This window comes from Suricata suricatta, chromosome 5 (assembly GCF_006229205.1).
Source record: "Suricata suricatta isolate VVHF042 chromosome 5, meerkat_22Aug2017_6uvM2_HiC, whole genome shotgun sequence".
In the NCBI taxonomy this organism is placed as follows: domain Eukaryota; kingdom Metazoa; phylum Chordata; class Mammalia; order Carnivora; family Herpestidae; genus Suricata; species Suricata suricatta.
In genome coordinates, this window is record NC_043704.1 from 120,472,607 (window position 1) to 120,495,299 (window position 22,693).

At 46.3% G+C, this 22,693-nt stretch overlaps 1 protein-coding gene across 1 annotated transcript in view; it reads right to left on the reverse strand.

Moving 5' to 3' along the window:
- The window catches only part of CLSTN2 (calsyntenin 2), a 589,043-nt gene that overhangs the window by 175,549 nt on the left and 390,801 nt on the right, over positions 1-22,693 (reverse strand). The window lies entirely within an intron of this gene.

The following is a 22,693-nucleotide window of genomic DNA, read 5'->3' on the forward strand; positions in this document are numbered from 1 at the left end:
AGGGGGTTGTTTCTAGATAAAACATAGAAGCCAACCCTCTCTGTGAAACAGGGAATGCTCAGACTACAGATATGACCCCATGACCCTATGAAAGTAATCCTTATTACTTTCTACACACATGTAGTCTCACATTTTGTAGCTACCCATCTGTAATATCAAATGGTCCTCAGAACAACTTGTAGGGGGCCTGCATCTGCTTTGCACGGTGCTACCCATGGCGGAGCCCATGTGTCCATCTATTAGCCCTGTTCTTCCATGATCTGAAGCTTGGCATTTCACCCTATGCAGGCAACACAGGGTGAGATACCAGGAGGGAGTGAAACAGGCTGAGCTAAGGACAAACAGTGGAAGCTGGGGCCAGAGGAGCACTGATGCTGGGTTGGGTCCAAACTGGGTGGGCGTTACAGCTCCAGGGGTGGCCAAGTGGGAACTATGTTGGCATCGATTTTTTAAAAATTTGTTATAGTTTTATTTTTGAGACAGAGAGAGACAGAGCACAAATGGGGGAGGGGCAGAGAGAGAGGGAGAAACAGAATCTGAAGCAGGCTCCAGGTTCTGAGCTGTCAGCACAGAGCCCGATGGGGGGCTTGAACCCACAAACTGTGAGATCATGACCTGAGCCGAAGTCGGACACTTAACCGACTGAGCCACCCAGACACCCCTTTATGCAGATTTTTAAATGAAATCTCTTGATTTTTAAATGTGGAAAGCCAATAAACTTTTAAAATATTAAAAACAAAGAAGCAAGCACACAACAAAACACAGTAGGTAATGCAAGTCAGACATGTCAACCAATCAAATTTGGTGTCCAGGCTGAAAGGATAGCAAGTGCTCTGGGCAAGCAGGGGTCTAGGCACACACAGACCTTTGGGTCTTCACTGTGAGCTGCTGGCCACTGGTTTAATTACTAACGTTAGAGGCAGGGAAGGACCATCGCTGGCACTCCTCTGCTGCCTGCTGTGACATACAAGTGCAAAGTTCATAGACACCTGTGACATGAAAATATCTCTGCCCGACTCTGTACTGACTAATAATGGCTGCTGGTGAATTTTACACAAGATGATTAAACAGCATGCTATAACAATTGAAGTGCCTAGAACCCAGCTGATGAGTCTGCAAATTATTCTTTCTCACCTAAGTGACCGGTCTTACATGTTGCTTGGTAACAGAACAGCCACAGTCTGGCCAAAAATTTATTCTTTTACTTAAAAACTGCTACTGACCGTCTACTTGAGATGGGCCTCACCCTCAAGGTCTATATGTTTCTAGAGAAGAAGAGTGAGTTGTCAGTTTAAAGGCCTCATTTATGCACTGGCTGTAAGCGGGGAGGCAAGCTAGCCGTGGTGATGGAACAGGATGGGGTCACCCACCCTTCTGCTTTCCAGATGGTTTTCATTTGAAACTCACACAGAACACCATGAGCAAATCAATGAATGATGATGCTATAAAAAATAAATTTTCATAGCAAATGAACAGCATGCAGTAGGCCCTTTTGAGAGAGAGGGCAACTTCTCTCTTTCCATAAGCGAGGCAGGGCAGAGGGAGGGTGGGGGAAGAACGCTTAGGCCTGAGTCTGCCCCTGGTGCTTGCATGGTTTTTGAGGATTCCCATGGATCATCTTGGGGGACTTTAAGCACAGGTTGAGTCAAAAACTGGTTGTGAATTAACGGCAACTTAGGAAAGATGGGAAATATCTTGCTCCAACCCATTGAGTAGTGGGGAGTGACCAGGCCAAAGATTGTGTCTTCCAGGGCCTAGATGTCCCTGGGTCCCATCCTTCCTTTTTTTTTTTTTTTTTTAACTTATTTTTGAGAGAGAGGGGGAGAGAGCGTGAGCAGGTGGGGGTCAGAGAGAGAGGGTGACACAGAATCTGAAGACAGGTTCCAGGCTCTGAGCTGTCAGCACAGAGCTTGACGCGGGGCTCGAACCCACAAACCATGAGATCATGACCTGAGCCGAAGCCAGACACTCAACCGACTGAGCCAAACAGGCACCCCTCATCATTCCTTTCCCAAAACACTGTCTCCTCCAGCCAGGATGGCGTCTGTCCCTCTATGGGGATATTCCCACATCTGAGCCTCTTCTCACAGGACCACAGAGGTCCTGCCTACTCCTCTGAACATCTCTCTGGCCACACCATCTATCTCTGAGGCCAATTTTAGTGTCATGGAGACTTCTTCTCCAGGAAGCCCTTCCGGTCTACTCAGCCCCCTTTTGCAAGTTTCTGCACACAAGCAATTATGTGTGCCTATTATATACCTCATGCTGTATCTATAAAACAGCCTCTTTAATTCTTAGCACAAACCACAGAAGGTCTCCCTTACAGAGGAGGAAACAGAGGGTCAGAGAAGTTCAGCATGACGTGTGGGGCCACCCAGCTACTAAGTATAGTTTTAGAATCTGACCTCACAGTGTTCTCCCTGTTCCATGCCTTGCAGACAATCGCCCTGCTACTGCAATGCATTCTGGGAGGCAGAAATCGGGGAGGTGAAGAAGGCCACAGTTCAGGGGAGAGCAGGAGAGTCAGATAAGGGGGTGCAGGTGGTCATGACACAGGGTGCCAGAGAGAGGGGACAGCTCCTTTTCCTTGCGGTCTTCTTTCAGCATTTCCATCAGGAACTATACTGTGCACAAGAAAAGGGGGATTTGTTTTAAAATCATTTAAAAAGATTCATTCTCCTTCTGTCAGAACTTTCTTTCTTTTTAACATCTTGCTAAATGGAACTATCATCCACCAAATCTTTTGATCCAGAAATCTTCAAAGTTTCTCTTTCTTCACCCCTCCCGTTTTACACGTACTTAGTCCCTAGAATCTCCCCTCATTATCTCACCATGTGCCTGGGCCCGTCCTCGTATCTTTCACCTGGAGCACCTAAGTGGCCTAGTAGGGGTTCCAGGTCCAATCTGGCTTCCCTCGAACCCATCCTCCATAAGATGGACAGAAACTTCTTTCTGTAAAGTCAAGCTGATCACAATACCCGATGTTTAAAATCCTTTTGGGGGTTAGCATTTACCTTCAAATAAACTCCAAGCTTTTTAACTGAGTACAAAAGCCTCTCTGTCATGGGGGTCCCTGCTTCCTTTCCCCGTGTAACCACACCCCAGCTCCCATGCAGAGGGCCTGGTAGGGCCCAGGTCCAGTTCTAGTCTTTTTATTTGTAGTGGGTCCTCTTTTCCTTCATCTGTGTCTCATGTTTACCTATAACCAGTCCTGGTCCCAGAAGGAAATGGGAGAGGTGGGTAATGGGAATACTCACAAGGGGGCAGTTCTGGGACATGCAAACTACAGGGGCTGGGTGGGGAAGCCAGGGACACAGACACCACCCTCAGGCCTGAGTGGGGGTGAGGAAGTAGTTTCAGAGGTCTGAGGCCAGAGGCTGAGGATAGAGCCACCAGGGGCCAGAGGCCAAAGGCGGAGTCTTTGGCCCTTGGTCAAGGGCACATCCAGCCTGCAGTGGCCAAGCAGGGAGGATGCCAGGGCAGTGGATAACCTGGTGTCCCTTGATTTCCTTCCCCTGAGCTTCTGCCTGGTCCCATGGGCTGAACTAGCTGGAAGCCAGAGAGCAGGGCCCAGAGCAAGGCAGGGAAGGGGGGCTCTGGAGGGCTGACAGTCACGCAGCCCTGCACACTACTCATCTCCTTAGACAAGGCCTTGTCTGGGAGGCCTTCCTGACCACCCCCATCCTCAGACTAATGTGGGTGTCCCTGTGTCTGTGGCTGGCTCAGTTTAGGTGCTCCGTGGGAGGGTGCAGAACACACCCATAAATGCATCCTTTTTAAATTTCACAAGTGGCCTGTTTCCCTTCAAGTTTGAAATAATAAACTTTACATATTTACAATTTTCTACTTTAACTACGCTTTTCCTGATTTGTTTTTCTAGAAATTCTCACCTGGAAATTTCCAAGAGCCTTTATGCTTTAGATTTCAGGGTCTGGGACTGCCTGGGTGGCTCAGTCAGTTAAGCGTCCGACTTCAGCTCAGGTCATGATCTCACAGTTCGTGGGTTTGAGCCCCGTGTCAGGCTCTGTGCTGACAGCTCAGAGCCTGGAGCCTGTTTCTGATTCTGTGTCTTCCTCTCTGCCCCTCTCCCTTCCTCTGTCTCCCTCTCTGCCCGCCCCACCCCTGCTCATGCTCTGCCTCTCAAAAATAAATAAACATAATAAAAAAAATTAGATTCCAGGGTCTGGAGTTTTCCTCCGTCACCCCTGGGGCGCACCATGCACTGTGCAGGCCTTCTCCGGTGCAAAGACGGAACTGCAGCCCTGAGAGTACTGGCTACACCACAGGCCCTACACTCAGAGCTTCTGGGCTTACCTAATTCATCAAACATCCTAGCAGGCAGTCACCACCATTCCACTTTACAAACAAAGTAGTTGAGCTTCCAAGAGGCTCCCAACCATACCCAGTGCCACAGATTCAAGTGGTAAAGGCAGGACTGGGATAAATACTTCAGGACCTTCATGCATTAAAAAAATGCTATGGAGCCCTCAACCTTCCCAATTCAAAATATAAACAAGTAACACAAACACTGATGTAAAACTAATGCAGATGATGCAAGTTGCTAAGTTATATAATCGTCAAGTTCTGGGAGCATTTCTCTGAAGCTGAACTTTTCTCCTTTTTGTGTGTCCCAAGTGGACCCACTGGGTCCCCTGGCCCTGAGGGAGAGGGCTGGAGTCTGGGTGGTGGGCTCACTGCCCATGTTCTTACTTCCGGGCCACACAGCGAGTGCTCCTCTGGCACGGAGAGTGGACTCAGAATATTCCTGCCTGGCTGCAGGGGGCCACGCCAGTCCATGGGAGCTTGGCTTTGTCTCCCCTCCTGAAGGTGCTGACCAGGCCCCACCCAGTGCTGGGTTGGCCACTGAGAGCACCCTGGTCATTCCCAACTCAGTTCTTCGCATCTTTCAGGCTTCCCAGTCACCAGCTGGTCCCAGAAACTGGCAGGGAAAAAGCCAAAGACACAAGAAAGATCCTATGTATAAGAACAAGTCTCGAGTAGGAATAATCTGGTGGGAGTTTTGAGAGGAAAGTGAAGTGCTCACTGCCTGCCAGCGAGGGGTTCTTCAGGTGCTAGGAAGAGGCAGTGTTTGAGTTGGTGCAGAGGGTGGAGAGGATTCGAGAGGGAATGACGTGAGCTTTAGGCCCTATCAGGCAGGACTCACGGGTGCGGAGGAAAGAGGGAGGCAAGGGGGCGTTAATGACAATGCATGTGGGCCTGACCACGTGCGGTCCTCGGCAGTCTGTCTGAAATCAGCCTGGAGTGGCTCAGCCCACAGCCCACGCATTTAAGTGCCTTGATTTTGACTTACATATTTTTCTTTCTAAATATTTGATGGCTGCTTTCTTGACTGCTCTCTTAAAGCAGGACAAATCCTGTCTCTGGTCCTCCTGCCATTCACAACTGGTTCCAGGAGCGATGAAGTGATTAGGCTGACTGCTCCAGACGGGGGATGCTGCCCACACCCAATGGGTCATGTTCTCCTCACACAGACGGTGTTTCTGTTTACCTGGCAAGGCTTCTCCAGCATGAATCATAACTGGTGGCTTCTGGGTGGGTGGAGCGGAAGGGGGTGGTAGAGACGCTGTGTCCCATCCATCCCATGGGTGGGTTCTAGGAGGCAATGTGTGCATGATGCCTGCGCCTGTGTGACACACAACAGACTAGCGTGTCAGGCTGTCCCTGGCACGGAGCTTTCCCCTCCTAGGTCAGCTTGTCTCTGCCCAGCTGTACAGTTTCTGCAAGAGCAGCCTCCTTCTGAGAATCACGGTGAGCAGGTGGCCTGGGGTGTGGTCCTCCAGGAGAGGGAACACAAGCTCCTGGGGAGACCCTCCATCTAGGGCATGGGGTTGCCCCTCATTTTCTCTCTAGACATTTCCCAGGTGTTTCAGGAAGATTTGCAAATGAGTTAAAAAATTTTTTTAAAAGAGAGAAAGTTCTTGTTTTGAATGTGCCGTTGTCTGTTTCCATATCTCTCCAGAGCACCAAGCCTGGAACATGGCTTGTCTTGTTTCAGGCACTCAGTGAGCACTGAGTGGACACGAGAGGATGGTGGGAAGAAGATGGGCTCCAGGCTCTGATTCTGAAGACCCCTCTCTGGCACCGCTGTTCACCACACAAGTGGCTTTTGGTCAGGGCTGTCCTTCCTGGGCACTCCTGAGTCATGCTCATGTTTGGGGGAAGTGCTTGTCCTCGGGGGCTCTCAGCTCCCTGGGCTTCCTCCAAGGACTGTAAGCCTGCTTGTTCACCACTGTGACCCCAGTGTGTGGCCAGTGCCCAGGTGGGGCCTGGACAACTGTGGTACTCAATCAGTCTTTGCTGAAGGGATGAAGGGATGAATGAATGGATTTCTCTTGAGTTGTAGCCCAGATTTCCCTCTCAGGTAAGTAATGGCATGGAATTTGAATTAAGCACCTTCTACATGCTCTTCTACAGGTGGGCCTCTGCTTCTATCCTGGCCTCTCCCCTGCCTCATTATCCCCCCACAAGCCCCAGGGGTTGGCCACTCTTGCCCCCTTTTCCCAACTGCTATCATAGTCTTCTCATGCCCTGCCCCTTCTCTATCTCCTGTTTCTGGCACTCTGGATATGGGCACCTCGTATTCCTCACTGCTGCCTCTTAACTGATCTTCAAATGGGCACCAGCCTCACATATACAAGTTTTAAGTTGGTTACAACCAGGTCAGACTAAGAGACCAAATGGCACATGGAGGGGAAAATAAGGTTCTGGGGAACGTCAACAGTTTCTGTAGGGACTGTTAGTTTCCCTCAAACTCCCTTCCTCAGCAGGGGGTGGAGTGGGGCCTTTTGATATCTTAGGACAGAACCCCTCAAACCCCAGGTGTCCACTCTGGAAAGGGGCCAATGTCACTCAAAACTCCAGGGATCTCCTACGGGGCACCCCCCTCATGGAACTCTGGGTGGGTGACTGTGTCTGATGCCTATGACTGGCTTCTTTACACCAAAAACAACTCCTTGGAAGTGACTTATGGGAAGGAAGTGGATTAGATGGGCAACTCTTTGAGAATGTGCATCCAGAAGTCTAGATTGAGGACTTAGAAGAAGATGCAGCACAGAAGGACCCTAGAAGGACACTTACTCATTAAATACACAGGGCCCTGTGCCAACCATGCACCTGGCACCGTGGATGGTGCTAGAGTCCTATAATTTACCCCTCTTGGTTTGCAGATGAGGAAAGCAGGAGAGGCTGTCCGTCAGGGACATTGAACTGCAGGCCAGGGCCACCCTGAGCCTCCCAGTCAGAGTCCAGCCTCCCACACATCTTACTATCCCTACCTGGGCCACTGGTCCCCTGCCCTCCACACTCCCCTCCCCAGTTCATCCTTCACTGAGCAATCAGAGGGATCTTCGTAAAATCCTTGTTACCCCTAAATTTAAAGTCTGCATTGCTGCCCATTGTACTCAGCATAGAGTCCCAAAGGATTTTGTTTGCTCTTCCTGTTTATACGCACCATCCACATCTGCCCAGAGGAGCCCTGTTACAGTGGAATTCAGGGCAGGGAGAAAAATACATACCTACACGTTAGGCCCCATCGACTGTCAGGCATCTCCATATCAGTGGTCTTTGAAACTAAGACCACTGTCTATCAGCCATGGTTTGAGAATCAGAAGTTTTGATCTCATTTTTCCTTAACAACTTAATTGAAGTATAGTTACAGATCTAAAAATTCACTCATCATAAGTACACTGTAATGATTTTTAGCAGTTTTATAGAGATGTGCAACGATCACCACAATCCAGTTTTAGAACATTGCCATCACCTCCAAGAGATCCCCTTTGTGTCCATTTTTAGTTATGTTGGGGGCTTACATCCTTCATCCTGGGCAATACCTGAGACCTATCTGCTTTCTCTAAGTTTGACTTTCCTGGCCATTTCATATAAATGCAATCACATAATACTGTGTTATAATATGGAATAATACAATGGTCTGTTGTGACTAGCTTCTTTTATGTAGCACATTTTTGAGATTCATCCATGTCATTCTGTGTATAAGTAAGACGTTCCTTCTTAGAGATCAATAATATTCTATGGTATGGATATACCATATTTTACCATCAGTTGATGAACATTTTGGATGGTTTCCACTTTTAAGCTATTATGAATAATGCCACTATTAATACTCTTATATAGACATATATTTTTCATCTTAGATGAATACCCAACAGTGGAGTTTTGGGGTCATATGGTAAGTTTATGTTTAACTTTTTAAGAAACTGACAAATGGTTTTCTAAAGTGATTGTATGATTGGGATTTCCTCACTCTGACCCTGCAATATATAAAGGTTACTGTTTCTCCACATTCTTGTCAACATTTGTTATTAAGTCTGGTTTGTTATGTATTATTGCTGTTATTATTATTATTATTATTATTATTATTATTATTACATACATTCTTAGGATGAAGGGGTAGCTTACTGTGGTTTTAATCTGCATTTCCCTAACGACTAATGATGCTGAATATCTTTTTACTTTTCATTCTTAAATCTTCTTTGGTGAAATGTCCATTCACACCTTTTGCCCACTTTAAAAATTAGGTTGTCCTTTCTCTTATTATTGGATTGTAAGTGTTCTTTACATATTCTGCATTCAATGAGTCCTTTTGCAAATATATGATTTACATATATTTTCTTCAAGTCTGTGGTTTTTCTTTTCATATTTGTAATGATGTCTTTTGAAGCACAAAGTTTTTAATTTTGATGAAGGTCAATTAACCAATTTTTTATACATCATGCTTTTGGTGTGATATCTAAGAATTCCTTGCTTAATCCCAGATCATGAAGATTTTCCACTGTATTTACCTAAAGGTTTATAATTTTTCCTCTTATATGCAAGATAATTAATGATCCATTTGAGTTTGTTTCTGTGTTTTTTGGGAAGTAAGGATCTATATTCATCACTTTTGTAGGACATCCAATTATCTTAGCCCCATTTGTTGAAAGAACTACCCTTTTTCCCATTGAATTAATGTGGTGCCTGTACTGAAAATTACTTGATCACTAATGTAAGGGCTTACTTATAGACTTTCAATTTTGTTCCATTTATCTATATTCTTATCCTTCCAACAGTTCCCCACTGTTTTGATTACTGTAGACATAGTAAGTTTTGAAATCACAAAGTCTAAGTCTTCCAACATTGTTCTTCCTTTTCAGAATTGCTTTGGCTATTCTGGGTCCTTTGCATTTCCAGGATCCCCTTGTCAATTTCTGCAAAAAAGCCTGCTGAGATTTTGATAGGGCTTGCATTGAATATGTAGATCCATTTGTGAAGAATAGCCATTGTAGTAATACTGAATCTTCCAATCCATGACCTTGGAATGTCTTTCCATTTATTTAGGTATTTTTAAATTTTTTCTCAGCAATATTTTCACAGTTTGCAGTGTACAAGTCTTGCCCTTATTTTGTTAAATTTCTTCCTAGGCATTTTATTATATTTGATGCTATTTTGAATGAAGTTGTTTTCTTAATTTCTTTTTTGGATCATTCATTGCTAGTATATAAAAATAAGGTTGACTTTCTTACACTGATCTTGTATCTGCAAACTTGCTGAACTTGTTTGTTAGTTCTAGTAGAATTTTTGTTAATCCTATAAAATTTTCTACATTCTGTTTTGTATTATCTGTGAATAAAGATAATATTTACTTCTTTTCCAGTCTGAATGCCTTTAACATCTGTTTTTTGGGTCTTATTTAACAGGCTTAGAAACATTAGTTCAATGATGAACAGAAGTGTTGGAGTTGGTGTCCTTACCTCATTTTCATTTTATGGGAAAAGCTTTCAGTCTTTCATTATTAAATGGGATATTAGCTACAGGTTTTTTGTAAATGCCCTTTGTTGGGCTGAGGAGGTCCCTCTATTTTTAGTTCAAGTGGGTATTCTTTTTTTTTTTTTTTCTGTCGATCATGTGGTTTTTGTCCTGGCTAAGTGTGTCCATTTAATAAGATGGTATATTACATAGATTGACTTTTGGATGTTAAACCAGCCTTTTATTCCTGGGATAAATCTGACTTGGTCATAATATGTAATCTTTTTAATATATTGTGGAACTTGATTTTTGAATGTTTTGAGAATTTTTGCATCTATGCTCAGGAGAGATAAAGCTTATGTTGTCATAGTCTATTTAGATTTTCTATTTCTTTTGAGTCAGTTTTAATTTATTGTGTCTTTGGGGGGATTTTCCCATTTTGTTGAAGTTCTGTAACTTACTGGCACAAAATTGTTCATAATATTTCCCCAGTTTGTTGGTTGCCTTTGGTCAATTTTTCAGAGTCCTGAAATGGTTGTTTATGACAATTCCTCCCCCCTCCCCCAGTTTTATTGTTCCTTCTTGAGGACAGTATTTGCCAATCTTCTTATTCTTCCATTCCAAGAGTCACACCATTCTCTTCTGGTTTTGATACCACATCCTCATTTCTTGGTGAAGGAGATTTTGTGTGGGTGACCACTGCAGACATTTGAGATTCTATTAAAATGACAGCTCCCCAGAGAGAGATTTCTTGGTCACTGTCATGCCTCTCCTTCCCCCTTCAGGCACTGATTATCATGTCAGGCAGTTGTATTTTCTCTTAGTACTTCTCACTATCTGAATTTATTCTATTTGTTCAGCCACTTTCTCACTTAGTTACAGTCCATTTCTCACTCCAGGCCCACCTCCAGCTTCCCTGCCAGGATGTTAGTGCCGTGCAAGCACTTGTTGTCCTCAGCTCTCTGCACAGCCCAGGGAGGAACCCGAAAAACATCTGCTGGTAAATGAGTGAAGGGATAAAGGAAGGAAAGATTATAGGAGGAGACAAGGCCTCGAACCTGGGGCCCTCAAACCACTCCAGAGTGGCGATTTTCTAGTCCACTGTTCTTTCTGACTAAATTATAAATGTGTCCCCGGGGTGGAGGTGGGAGGAGCCGCAGGTAGGCAAACTAACATGTACTCAGCTTGCTGCCATAGAGGGGTAGTAGGCATTTCCATACATTTCCAAGCCTCCCTTGCAGTCAGGCTGGGGCCAGATTATTAGTTCTGGCCAATGGAATATAACTAGAAGTGAGTCTCGTATGTGTCCACCATCATTACTCAGCAAGATGATATTATCATCCCCCTTTAAAGATGAGGCTGCCAAGGGTCAGAGGTTAAGTCACATGACCAACCTCACCCAAGTGACCAGAGATGGAGTCAGCCTTGCTTTTACATTCGTTCAAAGGACTTGAGATCCTGCTGTGTTTTCACTGTTCTAGGCAACGTACATGGGGGTAATTATGCCATTAAGTTATTATAAACAATTAGCACCATAGATGGTTTATTGCGAGTTAGGCAGAGAATCAAAAGGCCTATTTTTTTTCCTTTTCCTTTCTTAATGTGAGTACATATAATGTTTAGCATCAGTGAAGCCCTGGCTTGCTATCAAAACAGTTTTTACACTGACAATTAAATTTTAGGACAGAAGAGCTAGTTTAGTACAGAAATGGTTTCATTTTGTGACATTCATGGTTTAAATTTAAGCCTTGTACCGAGTACTTCACATGCTTTTGTTTGTTCACTCACTCATCCACCATACATTTTTTTCTTGTTTGACCTTTCCTCTAGGGGTAGAGGGGGAGGGGTGCAAAGATGAGTTTAGCCCCTCCCCTCAAGAGTTCAGAGTCCAGAGGGGCAGCCAGAACAGAGGTCCATATTTCCAAATATACAAACATACAAACACCAGTAACTAAACTGCTACCTCCCGTTTCTGCATTAATTCCCCAGGGCAGCATCTGTAGCAGATATGGGAGGGTCATGGGTAATTGCAGATTCACAGATGATACCTCTGAACAATAGGATCTTTGCTCTCGGCATGGATGCCTGGATTTCAGAAGGAGGTTTGGTTGCTGGCCCCTACCTGGGAGGGTGACCTGACCGTGACCTCTGCTCTGGGTCTATTCCACTTCCTGGTGACTGCCTGGGTGGCGGTGTCCTTGTGCTGGGAGCCCTGACCTCACTGTGTCAGCACCTACAAAACAAAGAGCTGGACCAAATCAGCCTCTCCCTCCCTAGATGCACATCACCTGTATCATTGAAAAACTCCCCGGCTCTTATCCCGCCCCCAGAATAATGGGATCAAAATATGGGTGTTGCAGGGTTAGAGTGGATGGGGTGGGGGTAGGGGTGGTGGTAGAAGACGGGTATTTCTGAAAAAGCTTGCAGGTGACAGTGATAAGCTGCCAGAGTTAAGAACTAGAATAATATGAGTCTAGAATAATCTCTGGGGCCCACTCCAGCTCTGTGCTGGATTCAATATGCCAGGTATGACCCAAGGAAGGGTCACAGTCCAGGGGTGCTTAGGTGGCTCAGTTAAGCATCCGACTCTTGATTTTGGTTCAGATCATGATCTCACAGTTGGTGAGATTGGGTTCCATGTCAGGTTCTTCCCTGACAGCATGGAGCCTGCTTGATAGTCGCCCCATCCCGCCACTTCCCCACTTGTGTACACATGCCTGTGGGTTTTCCCTCCCTCTCCCTAAAAATAAATAAACTTAAAAAAAAGTCATAGTCTGGAATCATATTTCCATGGCTGAAAAGTATTCCTCAGCCTTGGCTTTGATATTGCCTTATGTTTTCCTAAGTGCTTTCCTATTCATTAAAGAAATGATCTTTAAATACTAATGCTGCAGGATGATAAATATTTTAGATATTTTATAGACAGACAGTTCAGAGTCTCTCCCAAGGTTACCAGCTATCAAGTCACTAATCAGAGCCAAAACGCAGACACGCTGAGGACCCCAGCCCAGAGCTGAGTCCCGGAGCTCTAACTGCTCTCTAAAGCCAAGAAGCTTTAGCAAAATGTTTTCCAGGGGAGGTGGAAGGGCCACATCTCCCCAGCACTCTGAGAGACAGGAGGGCCTGGTTTCGCAGGATTCCAAGCAAGGAGACTCATCGCTGGGCCACCTTGTGACACACAGAGCACAGGGAGCCCCGGCCCGCCCAGCAGGTGCCCTGCCAGCGCTAGGCTCTGATGAAGGAAGTGGAGGAGGAGCCTCAGTGCCAGCCTGGCTCCGGTTATAACACGGAGAGAGGTTCTTGCTAGGGCACTTCACACTGAACCCCTGGCTACTGGCAAATGGGCTGTCAGAATCCATAAAAGAGTCTGCACTGCTGCCATGCAATCCAGAAATGCATCATATCTTTGTCAGTATTAAGTTTCTGAGGCTGGTCAGCCTGTGCTGAATTTTCCGTTCAGATGGTGAAGTCTGAGCCTCCGGAGCACCCTCATGACCTTGGCCAGGGTGCGAATACTAGTGTCTAGATGCCCCCAGACCACAGTCCTCTGCTCCCTTCATGACGCAGTCTGGATCCCAAATGTCCCCATCCATGAATGTCATTCTAAAGACACATGGAGAGAGTAGAAAATGAGGTAGACCACAGAGTCTTCACTTAGCTCTGACTGCTGCAAACATGGTCTCCTGCGGCCTCTTCTCTGTCCAGGCTCTGTTCGTCTGTGCTTGCCTTCTTCACAAAAAGAGACAGTTTGGGTTAATGAGCCAAGCGCTAAAGTGACAACAATAATAAAAATCCCAATGTTAGGGAGGGGGTACATATGCAAGGCAGCCTACCCAGCCTAGGCTAAGGCCAGGAAGACTTCCTGGAAGAGATGAACGAGCAGCATGAGGAATGCACAGTAGGTGCTCCATGATGCTTGGCAGGAGTGGGAGGGGTTTCATAGCTATCAGCAGCCTCCTGGTGAGGTCTTGTCCTGTTCCACAAGGTGACCATGAATTTGCATCGTGTCTTTAGGGAACGCTGGGAGAGTCACCTCCCCTCACAGCCAGCATCTGGGGTGGGCTGGCAGGTGGTGAGCCTGAATGATACCTGTGATTCTCATATTTGAGAAAGGCAGGGTAACTTGGGGTAAGGGGTCTTCTGGACAAACCCCAAAACTGGGTCTCAGGAGGCTCTGGGGCTTTGTGTCTCAATAAAATCCTGCTCTCTTCTAGGCCCTTTCACTTTCCTGCCAGGGCCTGCTGGGCACTGAGCATATCCATCTGAGTGTGCAGGACTGTGAGCCCCTTTCTCCCACATTAGTCCTCTGTCAAGTCCCGTCCGATCGTGAGCAACAGGCTGCCCTGCCTGGCCCCCCATCTCACTCCCCTGGGAGGCTGGAGTCGTGGTCACCAAGATATTAGCTATGAAGAGGGCTCGTCGTCTTTCCGTCTACGCTGGACTTCTGGGGGGGGGGGATCTCTGCTGGGCAGGGGGAGAGGAGAATATTCCAGCTCTAGCAACCTCTCCTAGGGGGCCTCTGTGTGTCTATCCTCACTCCTGTGTGTCTGGAGATGGAAGAGTACCCGGTGTGACTGCGTGGGCGTGTGTCCGTGGGAAAGGTTGTCGGAGAGCATGCTCACAGAGGTAGCTCTCATATTGCCGGTCTGGCTGCAGCATTCAGAAATGTGGGGTCAGTCCGTCTTTCTAGCTCCTTCTGACACAGCAATCTTTATCTGTCTGATAGAATATCCCTTGGAGAGTCACCACTGTTGCCACTCTGGAAGATTCACTGAACCAAATGAATTTAATTGATAGTATTTTAGACAACTTCATACACACTAAGATCTGTCAGACACCTACAACATCCCTGACTCTCTGCTAGGAACCGTAACATAAAATATCTTATTTCCTCTCCATTTTCCAGACTGAGATCCAAGGAGGTGACTTGCTCAAGAACTGGCAGGTATTATGTGGTTGAGCTGAATTCCAAGCTTGGATCTGCTGTGCTTTTTACTAACTGGCATGGGGCCATGTTCCTCTGTAAGCCTCAGTTTCCTCATCTGTAAAACGGGCATGCTACCCACATGCTGGTGCTCTGTCGGAAGTGAGACAGAACATGCTGTGTGGCTCATTATATGAGTAACTGCTACCCAGTTTACGGTAACTCTGTTTTCCTTATCCTTTCCATTGTCTGAAATGATAATATAAATGTTTTAATTTTTAAAGTATGTATGTATGTATTTATTTAGAGATAGAGCACGAGTGAGAGAGGAGCAGAGAGAGAGAGAGAGAGAGAGAGAATCCCAAGCAGGTGTACAGACCCTGACAAGGTGCTCAGAAAACTGTGAAACCAGGATCTGAGCTGAAACCAAGAGCCAGATGCTTAACTGTCTGAGCCACCCAGTTTTCCTGTTAACTGAGGACCTTGTTTTCCTAGGTGTCACCCAGCACAGGTCCTTGTATGGAAAAGCCCTCCCTGTGGTCTTGGCTCACAGGGAGCTTTGTCAGTCACAGGTACTGTCGCTCATGGACACCCTCAGGGAAAAGCCCAGTTGGGGCTCGCTTTGTGAATCCGGTCCTGAAGTGTCCATTGGGGATGACCTCTTGGTCTGCTGACTCTCAGAGCAGCTTTTGCTTGCAGCCCCCTCTGATGTTTGTCTTAATTCCCTGTAGTTATTGAGCTGTGGCTCTGAGTCAGTCTCCAGTTTCCTGGAGGAGCTCACACTCAGTGGGAGTAAAAGATGGTCAGAATTGAGGGTGGTAAGTGCTGGAAGATGGAGTTCCTGCAGGTAATGAGATGGTGAAGTCTGAACTGTCATCACTAATGGGAGTTTTGCTAGATGCTCAAACAACATTATGGTTAACTTTTCATTCACTCTCATTCAAGGACAAAAGCCGACACTAATTTACGTTTCCAAAAGCAAGGCATAGATGTTCACTTACCAAGGAAACAAGAGCAACCCTTGATTGGACTAAAACCTCTCCTCTGTGATGTCCTGGGAGTGGGAGGTGCTGTGGGTGGGAGATGCGGAGCAGACCCGATAGCCTGGACCGCCTCCTGCCACCTGTGCCCCTTCCTTGGTGCAGGCCAGGCTATCTTCCCACCTGCCCGAACCACGAGGGGTGGCATGATACCTCCCTTCTCTAAGACACCTCCAAACTTCCCCAGGCTGCTCCAAACCCCATTGGCCCTTCACCCTGCAATTCTACAGCGTGTCCTGCCTTGCCCAGCATCATGTCCGATAAGCCTGCACCTACTGTGCTCAGTAGGTAAGCCCTTTACCCACTGGGCAGCCTCCTTATGCCAGATGCCATGCTGAATGCTGAGGGCATTTTCCCACTTTTGTCTTACAACAATCCTATGAGACTGATATTAATATTCCCATTTTACAGAGAAAGAAAGCAAGGCTCAGATGACCAAAAAAGGATGTGAAATGGCAGACAAATTTCATGCACCCAACTATGTATTCAGGAGAGTAAAGATTCACATTTAAATTTAAAAAATTAAATGAAAAATGCCATTCTTAAATAAGGAAGGCCAATCTAAGGCAATTCCTGGGGTGCCTGGGTGGCTCAGCCAGTTAAGCCTCTGACTTTGGCTCAGGGCATGATCTCGCGATGTGAGTTCAAGCCCTGTGTCAGGTTCTGTGTTGACAGTTCAGAGCCTGGAGTCTGCTTTGGATTCTGTGTCTCCCTCTCTCTCTGGTCTGCCCCCCCCCCTTATGCTCTATCTCTGAAAAATAAATAAATGTTAAAAAAAAAAAGGCAATTCCTAAGTGCATGCACAATTTAATAGCAGTGCCACTTTCTCTCTGTAAAACACCTGGGGGCTTCCAGGCAGCTTTAGCGAATCTGTCTTCTGACAGCACAGCGGTGCGAGGGCTCCCCCAGGGACAGTCCTTGCCTGGGGCTGCTTCAGGCACCTGGGGGAGAATGGCACAGGCTGGAGCAAATGGTAGTGTCCAAGGATGCTCGCCCTGAGGGGTGCCTGCTGGCGAGCAGGAGGAGGGTCTTTGGGCATTGGGGGCGTCTTCTCCACGAGTGCCACCAGGTGCACGCTGGCCTGGTGGCACAAAGCAATGAAGGTGGGAGAGGGTGGGTGAGAGAAAGCAGTCTCTCTTGGAGGCTCCTCCCAGAAAGGAGTTAGGAGGTGTGCCTTTCCGAGCTAGATTCCCACCCACCATGGGCCAGACCTAACTCATCCTGGCCTCTCTCACGCCCCACCTTCAGCCAAGGACTGCGTCTCCTTGGAGGCAGACTCTTGTAGGGTCTCAGAAGATGTCCGCAGGGCTGTGGGGAGTCTGGAGGATTGTGGAGCAGGCACGGTGCCACCAAAGCGCTAGGACACATGTTGCCGTGGATAATGTGGGGGCAAGCACAAATGGAGTGACACAAAAATAAAGTTTACATGGTTGCCACTGGGATGGCAATGTGGTGGGTAGGAATCATCTGCTGACGATTAAAGGAGGTAAAGTTTCTGTATGATAAAAGGCATAAAGTGTTTTTTAACCACATATGATACATAATCTTACAAAGCTAGACACACAAGAGAAGGAGATACAGCCCATTCCCAGACTGTCACCAGCAAGAGCACACTGAGCCCCCTTCTCTTGCCCAAGAAGGTTAACTTAATCTTTTAGAGGCAAACAACAGGAAGAGCTCCAACCAGCCTAGACCAGTTTGAACAGGACCATTGAGGCACAGCTGTGCAGATGGACCATGGAATGTTTGGTAGTTACATCTACTTCATTACAGTGTTAAAACTTCTGCCCAGGGAGGAGCACGAATCTCACTTATATAACATACGATGCATGTTTAGGCATATTTCTGGAGTACGCATATGCAGCCTTTTCCCGGTCTCTACATATGATGACCTAACCTTAAATAACAGAAACCCACTTAACCCTGCTTGGGGAGTCATGGCTTTGCAAGTTATTCCCCCATGATCTTAGTGGCTGCAAATCAAGTTCCCTTTGGGTAACAAACCTACCTGGTGTCGTTTTATCTGTGATTCACCAAGAAGTGAACAGTTCAGTTACAAGATAGAAATTCAGTGTCCATGGGTGGCCCAAAGGTCGGCCCTGATCCATGACACTATGAGTGATGTCGTCATCTGGAGGCAGGGTGCTGTCAGGTGTGAGAAACTCCACTGGCCACTTTCAGGAGGGTCTTTCCTAACTGTTTCCAGTCTCTCCTCCTCCACCTCTCCTGGTCCCAGGTACAAAGGTTATGTGCCTACTTATTCTCCCCATCAAGGAACAGGCCAGCACATTTCTGAGTGGTTAATGTGTCATGGATGCACAGGGACTGGTTTCCCAGGTTGTTTTTCGGTAAGCTCTGCCTTGAGAGCCACCTTTGCTCCACTCGTGGGGTTCAGGGTCCCCGCCCTCTGATGCAGCCTCAGCACTTAGGGATCACCAGGCAGTCTGTGTGGTTGAACCCAGGCAAAGATGGGCGACAGCACCACATGGCATTAGTATCATTGCTCTTAGAGTATTGCTATTTAGAAGTGAAAAGGAAATATACAAGAGGCCAGGAGTAAGTACGTCACGATCATTATTTGTGAGTATTTTACTGAGGCCGTCTGGGTAAGCTTTCGAGCTGCTACCAGAGGGCAGATGGTAGTAGCAACCTGAGGGAGACAGAGGCAGCCCCTGAGAAGATGGAGCCGGAGTGAGAACGCCCGGAGGTTGGGTGGAGAGAGATGAATTCCTCTGAAGAAGATAAGTGGTCCCAGTCAGCAAAACAATAATAACAAAACAAACAAACCCCCCAAACCTGTCAGTAAACAGTATGGAGTTCCTCAGAAAGTCAAAAAGAGCTACCCTATGACCCAGAAATTGCACTACTAGGGATTTACCCAAAGGATACAGAAATGCTGATGCATAGAGGCACATGTAATGTACCCCAATGTTCACAGCAGCACTTTCAACAATAGCTAAATTATGGAAAGAGCCCCAGTGTCCATCACCTGATGAATGGATAAAGAAGATGTGGTATATATACACAATGGAATATTACTTGGCAATCAAAAAGAATGAAATCTTGCCATTTGCAACAATGTGGATGGAACTAGAGTGTATTATGCTAAGTGAAATTAGTGAGAGAAAGACAAACACTGTATGATTTCACTCATATGTGGAATTTAGGAAGCAAAACAGATGAACACAGGGTGGGCGGAGAGAGAGGTAAATCATAAAACAGACACTTAACTATAGAGAAGTGAGGGTGGATGGAGGGAGGAGGGCGGATGATGGGGCAGATGTGTGATGGGCATTAAGGAGGGTACTTGTCGAGACGAGCATTTGGTGGTGTTGTAAGTTAAGAGATGAATCACTAAATTCTACACCTGAAACCTATATTACAGTGTATGTCAGTAAAGTGGATTTGAAATAAGAACTCGAAAATGAAAAAAAAAATAGGTATAATTTTAAAGTGCAGCTTTGAGTAAGCGCAGGGCACCGCTGACAGGGCCAGAAGACAAAGTGCTGCTAGGTTTCTTAGGGAAACTCTTAAGGCTTTAATGAATAGGTAGGAATCACTGTTAATTAGCACATCCATTGTCTGAATGCAAATATGGCTGCTAATCCAGCAGTTTTGCTTTAAGTACACTCACTGTGTCCTTGTTTACAAGGTAATCGTCCCCAGAGTCCTTGTTGTTTATAAGTAGTTGCTGGGGGTGGGGGGTGAGGAGATTCTTAATAGGAATTCCAGGAAATCCTGGGCTTCTGAGCCCAGCTGGGTACTGAAGGGAAATGTGGCCTTGGGTTTCGGACAAGGTCTCAAGGACCAAGGACCTTATGAGAAGGGGGTATTAGGACTCTCCATCACACCTTCATGATCCCAGCACCTACCCTTTGTGACTTAGGTTCAGTGGTAGCCTAGGACCTCCCTTTGCCTCTGATTAATAAAGGATATTAATAATAATTTTATAATTAAAAGCTATCATTTATTGAGTACTGGGAAATGCACTCTTTTTACTGTCACAGCAACCCTTTGTCAAAGTCCAATATTATTTTTATTATTGAAGGAGGAAAACCCAGTGTTAGTAAGATTACTTCAACCCTCTCGGGTCACTCATTGGCATTGGACCAGGGCATCTCCTTGTCTTGCCCAGGTGTATTATCTGGGTACACTTGTTGCTACAGGTAAAAAGATAGTTGATTTCCTCGTGGGCTTTCCAGCTCTATTCCTCTTTGTATACCCAATACTCCCACACCAGTGCTCCAGGAATTTTTACTCACTTTTTCCTCCCCAAATACAACATGTGAGTCAGGCCTCAGTGCCTTAGCACTTGCCATTTTCCTTACCGTAAACCTATTAGGAAAAAAGCACCAAAACTTGGAAATAAGTTAAAAAGATGATTATGTGACGCTTTAATTTATCCTAGAGCAGAGGTCAGCTGTAGATTTTAGACCAAATCCAGCCAACCATTTGTTCTTACAAATAAAGTTTTATGAAAACACAGCCACACCCATTCATTTAAATATTGTCTAGAGCAGCTTTTTTGCTGCAATGACAGAACTGAGTAGTTATATAGGGACCTTATGGCCCACAGTGCCTCAAATATTTCCTATCTGGGTCTTTATATAAATAGTTTACTGACCCCTGCCGGGGGAGGGGGCTTGACTGAGTTTTCTTCACTGTTTACTATTAATTAGGGCCCAGATATTTTATTTTCTGTAAAAGTTAGAGGTTAACTTATAAACAATTGATAGGAGGGTGATGCTGGTAGAAAAGACTCTGAAAAGCGTAGTTTTATTTCCCTGCAGAAATTACCTAGTTTTGCATCTCATTTACCTATCTCTTCTCGGTATTCCTTTTTATTTTTCAGACTTTGTAAAATACTACTTTTCATGTTTCTGTGGTACTGATTTTGTCATCTTGCTGATTCCCTCATTAAAAAGCTAAATAAAACTCTGATACATTCTCTCTCTATCCCCCCCCCCCCCCATTTTGAACAATTTATTGTGACAAGCTCTTCCATCCACTTCCAATCACACTTCAGTACTCATCTGGGTCGTCCCCTTTCCTGGGAAGTCCCCGTCGTCCCGTCCTGGCTACTGTCCCTCTGGGCACCGGAAGTCTCCCGAGCGTACTTTCCCCGGCACTAATCCTCTCCGTGCGGGAATGGAACCAGGGCTGTCCAGCGAACAAGCCCCACACCTGCTGCAGGGCCTGAAGAAGGACGGGTTGGGCATGGGCGGGCTTGGTGGTGAGGAATCCAGGCATTTGCTTCACACCGAATCAGCCTTTGACAACTTTGTTCAATGACTTCCTCTGCGTTGGGTGACTTCTCTCTCCCTCTAGAACTACCAGAGACCTAGGCTTCAGGAACCTGGAGTCCAAGGCAGAAAATCACGGACTCTCTGAATGAAGGAAGATACCAAAGTAAGTGCCTCATTATGTGCATTCCATTCTGCAAAAGGCTAACATAAATGCAGAAGCATATTGTTAGGACATCTGGGAAGAAGGAACCCAAGAAGTTCCTAGCAAGGAAGGAGCAAGTGGGTAAATGAAGCTGAGTCACATGTAGCAGCCGCTGTTCCCATGTTGAGATAACACTGTGTCATTGATACACTCATTATTTGATGTGTCCTTCAATGTCTTACTTGTGGAAACATAAAACACACAGAGGGGCTTTCACAAGTCACTCCCTCTCTACCCCACCTCCCATTCTCTCCATTAGATCTACTCCCTCCACACAGGATGCCCAGGAACCCTCCAGCCATGGCAAAGCTTTGTGCTGAAGGAAGACATCTGTAACTGGCTTCTTAGCTTCCATGTAATCCCTGTGTTTGCAAGTTCGCTTGCATGAGTGAAACTCCTCCAGCTATTGGTACCTTTTGAGCCAAGCGTAGATTTCTGGCAGGCAGTACTCTTGGCATTAATAAAGGAAGACTTGGTTTGGGACGGATGTTCCTTCCAGCTTTCCAAAGCCATTGTGCTTCTTCCTGTACACCCCCAAGCTAAGCTGCCACCAAGCCAAGAGGCAGAATGACAGTTGTTCTTGCAGTCAATTCACCTTCCTTGGGGATTAGAGCACATGTGTGTAGAAAAAGTTTTGCTAGTCCACAGCCTCTGACTGACTCTTGGTTCTCCTTCTTGGACTTCAGGCAAAGTTTCAAAAACTGTCAGGCGAATGACCCCCTCAATCGGATGGGCCATGTCGAAAAGGCGAGAGGCAGGGAGAGTCAGGGAAGGCTTTGGAGAGAGATACCTTGATGCAGAATGCTTGTGCTCTGTTCACAAGCCAGCCATCGGCACAGAGTGACGGGGAGGCGTGCGGATGCTCACTCCACCTTAACCACATGTATTAGTAGAGTCTTGTTACAGAGGGAAACTTGTGCATGGAGCCAAGGTGGGAAAATAGCCAGCGGAGGGTAAGTGGGGAATTGTTGCTTCAGTTCTAGAGCCTGTTGTCTTACAATTAGCTTCAAACACCTGGACTCTTAAAAGTCTGAGTGACCAGTTCAAACTTTCATTTCACAGGCTTCGGATCTGGCCATTCCCAGCCCTCATGCCTCACTCGTTACTGCAGCTGTAGAGTAGACTACAGCCATCTACGATGTATTGCCATCTATGATCTTCTGGCTGAATCTACAGGGTTATATAAAAAGCAACCAACAAATGATTCTTGAATAAATGAGTAGATTATTCCTAGTGGGAGAGGACTTTCATTTTACAAAGAGGAACATGGGCTTTTTGTCTCAACTAAATTCCTTCAGCGCACTCTAAAAGTAATTGGATTCGGACCCAGTGGCAAAGTAGAGTGTACATTTGTGGTATAGTGTGAGGGAAACACAGGCAGCCATAGTAATGAGTGATAGCCAGTCTTGGCAACGTCACTGGGACCTTATCTGTGCCATAATAGGGAGGGAAAAGAGAGGACACAGAGGAGGGGGCAGGGGGAGCGAGGGGCTAGAGTTCTGGACTTTAGGGAATGTAC